Below are 8827 nucleotides of genomic sequence, written 5' to 3'. Positions count from 1 at the left end.
GAGTAATAAAAAGAAGTTTCTTTTGTTCAACGACACTACTAGAGCTCGTTGATTTATTAATCATCGACTATTGTATGTCGAACATTTGGCATATAGTCTTAGAGAGGAAACCCGCTAAATTGTTTCCATTAGTAGCAATGGATATTTTATATGCACCATCCCACAGACACGATAGCACAAACCACTGCCTTTGGAGGCTTTGATATACCAATTGTGGTGCACTGACTGGAACGAGAAATAGCCCAATGGGCCAACCAACGGGAAATCGATCCCAAACCGACCGCGCGGATGCTTTACCACTGGGCTACGTCCCGCCCCGAGTGAGTGATAATGGCTAAATGGGGATTGGGGTGGCCATTGTTATTTCTCTCTCACTAACCATGCGGTGACTCTTATTATCCCATTGAGTGATAATGGCTAAATGGGGATGGGGGTGGCCATTGTTATTTCTCTCTCACTAACCATGCGGTGACTCTTATTATCCCATTGAGTGATAATGGCTAAATGGGGATGGGGGTGGCCATTGTTATTTCTCTCTCACTAACCATGCGGTGACTCTTATTATCCCATTGAGTGATAATGGCTAAATGGGGATGGGGGTGGCCATTGTTATTTCTCTCTCACTAACCATGCGGTGACTCTTATTATCCCATTGAGTGATAATGGCTAAATGGCGATGGGGGTGGCCATTGTTATTTCTCTCTCACTAACCATGCGGTGACTCTTATTATCCCATTGAGTGATAATGGCTAAATGGGGATGGGGGTGTCAATTGTTATGTCTCTCTCACTAACCATGCAGTGACTCTTATTAACCCATTGAGTGATAATGGCTAAATGGGGATGGGGGTGTCAATTGTTATGTCTCTCTTACTAACCATGCAGTGACTCTTATTAACCCATTGAGTGATAATGGCTAAATGGGGATGGTTGTGGCCATTGTTATTTCTCTCTCTCACCAACCATGCAGTAACTCTTATTAACCCATTGAGTGATAATGGCTAAATGGGGATGGTTGTGGCCATTGTTATTTCTCTCTCACTAACCATGCGGTAACTCTTATTAACCCATTGAGTGATAATGGCTAAATGGGGATGGGTATGGTCATTGTTATTTCTCTCTCACCAACCATGCAGTAACTCTTATTAACCCATTGAGTGATAATGGCTAAATGGGGATGGGTATGGGTATGGTCATTGTTATTTCTCTCTCACTAACCATGCGGTGACTCTTATTAACCCATTGAGTGATAATGGCTAAATGGGGATGGGTATGGCCATTGTTATTTCTCTCTCTCACCAACCATGCAGTAACTCTTATTAACCCATTGAGTGATAATGGCTAAATGGGGATGGTTGTGGCCATTGTTATTTCTCTCTCACTAACCATGCGGTAACTCTTATTAACCCATTGAGTGATAATGGCTAAATGGGGATGGGTATGGTCATTGTTATTTCTCTCTCTCACCAACCATGCAGTAACTCTTATTAACCCATTGAGTGATAATGGCTAAATGGGGATGGTTGTGGCCATTGTTATTGCTCTCTCACTAACCATGCGGTAACTCTTATTAACCCATTAAGTGATAATGGCTAAATGGGGATGGGTATGGTCATTGTTATTTCTCTCTCACCAACCATGCAGTAACTCTTATTAACCCATTGAGTGATAATGGTTAATGGGGATGGGTATGGGTATGGTCATTGTTATTTCTCTCTCACTAACCATGCGGTGACTCTTATTAACCCATTGAGTGATAATGGCTAAATGGGTATGGGTATGGCCATTGTTATTTCTCTCTTACTAACCATGCAGTAACTCTTATTAACCCATTGAGTGATAATGGCTAAATGGGGATGGGGGTGGCCATTGTTATTTCTCTCTCACTAACCATGCAGTGACTCTTATTATCCCATTGAGTGATAATGGCTAAATGGGAATGGGGGTGGTCATTGTTATTTCTCTCTCACTAACCATGCAGTAACTCTTATTAATCCATTGAGTGATAATGGCTAAATGGGGATGGGTATGGTCATTGTTATTTCTCTCTCACTAACCATGCAGTAACTCTTATTAACCCATTGAGTGATAATGGCTAAATGGGGTTTGGTATGGGTATGGTCATTGTTATTTGTCTCTCTCACTAACCATGCAGTGACTCTTATTAACCCATTGAGTGATAATGGCTAAATGGGGATGGGTATGGTCATTGTTATTTCTCTCTCACTAACCATGCAGTAACTCTTATTAACCCATTGAGTGATAATGGCTAAATGGGGATAGGGGTGGCCATTGTTATTTCTCTCTCACGAACCATGCGGTGACTCTTATTATCCCATTGTCCTGGACACTGTCCAGATGGTTGCAGTGTGCCCAGGACAGCGTGCTTGAACCGTAGCAGGATGGAAGCACGAAAATCAATTTAGAATGAATTATATCGTTTATTATATTAATCAAGTAAAGTTAACCCTGAATGATTGTTTTTTATTATTAATATTCTTAATTGTCGCTAAAATAAAATTTTATATTTATTAATATATAATTAATTGTTCTAAACCGTATTAAATAGCCTATATGAAACATAAAACACGCAGTTCGAAATATAATCTAAAAGAAACGTTTTATATCCCCTATAAGCTTATTGACATTGGAATGATACGTTGATTAATCTTTTTCACCTGTAGGCCAGTTCCATCCAGTTCCAGGTAATACAGTATTGTGGGGGGGTGGGGGTGGGGGAGTGATGGGGCAACTATGTGAAATAAAGACCTAGTATTACTGCGGATTAGGAAGAAAGGAAATATTTTATTTAACGATGCACTCAACACATTTTATTTATGGTTATATGGCGTCCAACATATGGACCACACAGATATATATATATACGTATACGTATACGTATACGTATAGGTATATGTATACAAAGGACGTGGTATGTGCTATCCTGTCTGGGATGGAAACATTTAGTGGGTTTCCTTTCTAAGAATATATGTCAAAATTACTAAATGTGTGTCATCCAATAGCAGATGATTAATAAGTCAATGCGTGTGTATGTGGGTATGCGTGTGTGTGCGTGTGTGTGTGTGTGTGTAGTGTGTAGTGTGTGTGTGTGTAGTGTGTGTGTGTAGTGTGTAGTGTGTGTGTGTGTAGTGTGTGTGTGTAGTGTGTGTGTGTGTCTGTGTGTGTATGTAGTGTGTGTGTGCACGCGTGTTTTTGTTTTTTTTGGGTGTGTGTGTACATGCATGTGTGTGTGCATGTATGCATGTGTGTGCATGTTTCTGTGTGTATAAACGAAGCTCGTTAGCTTCTGTAGCTATTTACGGTAGGTTTTGTTTCAGTCTAAGATCTAAGATTTGACCAGGATATGTGTTTTCTACAACAAAACAGTTTTTCTGTTTATTATCATCTCGTGTTATACTGCATTGAGTGTTATTGTTGCTGTTGTTTGTTTGTTTGTTTGGGTTTTTTTGGGGGGAGGGGTGACATCCAATTGCAAAACATTTTAACTTTCCCATACAGGACAGTACATACCACGACTAAGAATACTAGTTGAGTAGCACTGCTTGTGAAGAGGAAAATACCGAGTCGGCGAAAGGCTATCGCCCCCCTGACCCCTCTCAACAACTAACCTGCATTTGGCCCCTTTTAACATTATTGGAAAATACCAAGACAATGGATGATTTATTGCACTTTCAAAATGTTATTTTACCGTATTCCTTTAAAATATTTTGTAAAAAAAATAAAAAAATAAAAAAAATGTTTTTCACTAATAATAATAATAATAATAATAATAATATTAATAATAATAATAATAATCCCTCTTGGCTTGGATCTTGCTCAGGGTGGACGTGTCTTGTTGAGCTCCGCAGCTGAAGACTACTGGTGAATCAAATGAAGATTTTCACACAAGTATCAAACGGAATGGACCGGCCTCGGTGGCGTCGTGGTTAGGCCATCGGTCTACAGGCTGGTAGGTACTGGGCTCGGATCCCAGTCGAGGCATGGGATTTTTAATCCAGATACCGACTCCAAACCCTGAGTGAGTGCTACGCAAGGCTCAATAGGTAGGTGTAAACCACTTGCACTGACCAATGATCCATAACTGGTTCAACAAAGGCCATGGTTTGTGCTATCCTGCCTGTGAGAAGAGCAACTAAAAGATCCCTTGCTGCCTGTCGTAAAAGAGCAGCCTATGTGGCGACAGCGGGTTTCCTCTATAAAAAAAAAACAGTGTCAGAATGACCATATGTTTGACATCCAATAGCCGATGATAAGATAAAAAAAGCAATGTGTTCTAGTGGCGTCGTTAAATAAAACAAACTTTGTTTCCTCAGTTGCAACATGGATGAGAAACCTATGGTGGCTGGGAAAGGACATCACATCAAATTATTTTTCTTGCTCTATTGACTTACTATCTCGATGGATCGACTTACTATCTAGATCGTTCGACTTACTATCTTGATCGATCAACTTGCTATCTCTATCGATCGACTTGCTATCTCGATCGATTGACTTACTATCTCGATCGATCGACTTGCTATATCGATGGATCGACTTACTATCTAGATCGATCAACTTACTATCTCTATCGATCGACTTGCTATCTCGATCGAGTGACTAACTATCTCGATGGATCGACTTGCTATCTCGATCGATTGACTTACTATCTCGATCGATCGACTTGCTATATCGATGGATCGACTTACTATCTATATCGATCAACTTACTATCTCGATCGATCGACTTGCTATCCTGATGGATCGACTTACTATCTAGATCGATCGACTTACTATCTTGATCGATCAACTAGCTATCTCGATCAATCGACTTTCGAAATCGAGGCTTTCGATCAAGATAGGCGACTTGGATACCGTTATTGATTATACTACACCAAATAAAATCCCATAGGCAACAGAATTAAACTTTGTAGTTAAAAGCACTATATGCAATATATCAACCAAACTATGACATTCATCTAGGTAATCATTCAACACATAAATACAGGCCACCACAGTGACCACATGTACAGGTTATATATTTGTTTTTCGCAAATTGGAGAACAAACTTTGTTTCCTCAGTTGCAACATGGATGAGAAACCTATGGTGATTGGGAAAGGACATCACATCAAATTATTTTTCTTTCTCGATTGACTTACTATCTCGATGGATCAACTTACTATCTAGATCGTTCGAATTACTATCTCGATCGATCAACTAGTTATCTTGATCGATCAACTTGCTATCTTGATCGATCAACTTGCTATCTCGATCGATTGACTTACTATCTCGATCGATCGACTTGCTATATCGATGGATCGACTTACTATCTAGATCGATGGACTTACTATCACGATCGATCGACTTGCTATCCTGATGGATCCACTTACTATCTAGATCGTTCGAATTACTATCTCGATCGATCAACTAGTTATCTCGATTGATCAACTTGCTATCTTGATCGATCGACTTGCTATATCGATGGATCGACTTACTATCCAGATCGATCGACTTACTATCTCGATCGATCGACTTGCTATCCTGATGGATCGACTTACTATCTAGATCAATCGACTTACTATCTCGATCGATTAACTAGCTCTGTCGATCGATCAACTTACTATCTCGATCGATCAACTAGTTATGTCGACTGATCAACTTGCTATCTCGATCGATCAACTTGCTATCTCGATCGATCGACTTGCTATATCGATGGATCGACTTACTATCTAGATCGATCGACTTACTATCTTGATCAATCGACTTGCTATCCTGATGGATCGACTTACTATCTTGGTCAATCGACTTACTATCTCGATCGATTAGCTAGCTCTCTCTCTCTCGATCGACTTACTATCTCGATCGATCAACTAGCTATCTCGATGAACCGATTTACTATCTAGATCGATCGACTTACTATCTCGATCGATCAACTAGCTATCTCGATCGACCGACTTGCTATCTCGATGGATCGACTTGCTATCTCGATGGATCGACTTGCTATCTCGATGGATCGACTTACTATCTAGATCGATTGACTTACTATCTCGATCGACCAACTAGCTATCTCGATCAATCGACTTTCGAAATCGAGGCTTTCCATCAAGATGGGCGACTTGGGTACCGTTATAGGTTATACTATACCAAATAAAATCCCATAGGCAACAGCGTTAAACTGTGTGGTTAAAAGCACTATATGCAATATATCAACCAAACTATGACATTCATCTAGGTAATCATTCAACACATAAATACCGGCCAACACAGTGACCACTCTACAGATTATATATTTGTTTTTCGCAAATTGGAGAAGAACTAATTCCCTTTGTCCTACCAAGTTGGTCGGGATGATGTGAGCAGGTATGTATACACTGTACTAAAAGCCACCCACTGTTAACATCTCTCAAGTACACCCACTGTTGCAATAGCTAAGGCAACTACACCTGTGTCTGTAGCAGATAGCATGACCATCTAGTAGCTTTGCTGATATTCATAAAAAATGGAGGGTGTATGATGAAGCCCAACATGTCCCAGTTAGTAGGACATTTAGGGCCGAGCTCGGGACATCTTGGACCAAGAGATGCATATGCTTTGTCACATTTGCTTAAATCGTTCCATTTGTTTTTGTTTAGCGATACCACTAGAGCACATTAATGAATTAATAATCGGCCATTGGGTGTCAAACAATTGGTAATTCTGACACGTGGTCTTGAGAGGAAGGAAACTTGTCACAATTTCCCATTAGCAGAAAAGGGTCTTTTAAATGCACTTTCCCACAGAAAGGACGGAACATACAAACTATTTTGGTATACTAGTCCTGCCTTGGATGGATGGGTGGATGGATGGATGCATGCACCCTTTTTCAAATGTGTGTCTGCGTCACAGGCGTGCTGGTAACCTAATATAACTACTTTGTGTGAAATAAAATTAAAAAACCCCCCAAAAACAACAACCCACCTTACGGCTGGGAGCACAATGGCCTACAGTTTGCATCTAAATTTACTCCTATTCATATCTTGTGAGCCTACATGCATGCAATCCTTTTCAAATGTGTGTCTCCGTCACTAACCTAATATAACTACTTTGTGTGAACCAATATGTTGTCCGACAGGCGACACTGCTGACAGAAAATTACGGCTGGGAGCACAATGAGCTACAGTTTCCATCTAAATTTACTCCTATTCATATCTTGTGAGCCTGCTGTTGGTGACCCCACTGTCCAAAGGAAACCAAGCGAGACCTAACTGAAGAAAAGAAAAACTGTACTATTTAATGACGCAGGCAACACATTCTAATTAGAGGGGGGTGGTAAATTGCTTTTTTCCCCCAAACCTTTCTGGGTACAGGCCCAATTTGTGCATTTAGTCTCATAAACATAGGAAAAAATTATAAAAGTGAAATTCAACCTCCCCGAACCCCCTAGACAGGGGGTCGGAAAATTGACAAAATAGCGATAAATGTATTAAATTGACTATTTTACCTAAACCTCCCAAATTAAAACAAAAACAACCCTAACCATCAAAATGTTACATTCATTGTCTAATTATTAAGAAAAAAGCATTTATCTTTTTCCTATGTTTTTAAGACCTAATGGACAATTTTGTCCTGTACCCGAAAAAGAAGTAGATTTATCACCTCCCCCTAGTACGGACACCTGTTACTCTACGAACAAGCTTATTATGTCATTGGTGTTACCGGACAAGTGCGATTGTTCAGCAGTGTGATCCAGTTGGTTCATAGTGATCAAGAGCACATGGATGTGTTATTTGTGTGCCCCTAATAACATATGTGGACTAACTTTAGAATTAAAAACTATCCAAGGGTGTAATTATGCATTTCCACACAGATATTCTGTATATGACTTAAATTATACACTGTGGTCAACATCGGATATTTCCGTAACATAAGTTAGAAAGTTGAATTAGATAGGTGTCAGGACGTTTGCATACATGCAAACAGGCCTACATACATATTATACACCGTGACACGCACACACATACACACATAAACATGTACGTCATCGTGTTCATGTAGAATATCACTGATAAGTGATATGGTGATAAAATAAGGAAGCGAAACTCACGTTTAGTATGTTTAGACTTTCATGTTTGTATATTACGTTTTAACATTGTTTCACTAACGATTCAAGTGGTAGAGAGTGATACAAAACAGAACTGACCTAACCCATGATGCCATCACAAACAACTCAGACTAGGTTCAGGAACTGTGCATCCATATGTGTTTTTTGCGGTTTCTTTTAAATGCTAGAACACTGAGATGTGTGTCCAGGACAGCTTGGTTGAACTTTAATGGGATATAAGCACGAAAATAAAGTTGAACTGAACTAGAACATGTCTTAATGATGCTACTTTCAATCTACTTACCTGCCTCAGTGGCGCAGCGGTTAAGCCACCGGTCTCCTGGCTGGTGGGTACTGGGTTCGGATCCCAGTTGAGGAATAGGATTTTTAATCCAGATACCGACTCCAAACCCCGAGTGAGTGCTCCGCATGGAAAACATTTTTTGTGATCGTACTTAATTTCTGTACACATGTAACCCCTACTGACGTCAAAAAGCAGTGGTTCCAATTCTAGCCACATGTAAATTCATATTATAGGAAGGGTCTACATGGAAATATAATTAAGTAGAAACAACGCAAAACAATTTATTGCAATTTATTAAATTGTATTTACACAAACAAGAAAATCAGTTCATTTTCATTTTTGGATTATCAAAGGTAAATACAGTTTTGGTTGGTTGGCTCTTATTTATTCTTTAACACTCGGATATTATGTTCAATTAAAAATAATCACAAAAAGAGACAAAGAAAG

The sequence above is a fragment of the Gigantopelta aegis genome, chromosome 15, assembly GCF_016097555.1.
Source record: "Gigantopelta aegis isolate Gae_Host chromosome 15, Gae_host_genome, whole genome shotgun sequence".
NCBI classification, from domain to species: Eukaryota; Metazoa; Mollusca; class Gastropoda; order Neomphalida; family Peltospiridae; genus Gigantopelta; species Gigantopelta aegis.
Note: the sequence above shows the minus strand (reverse complement) of the source record.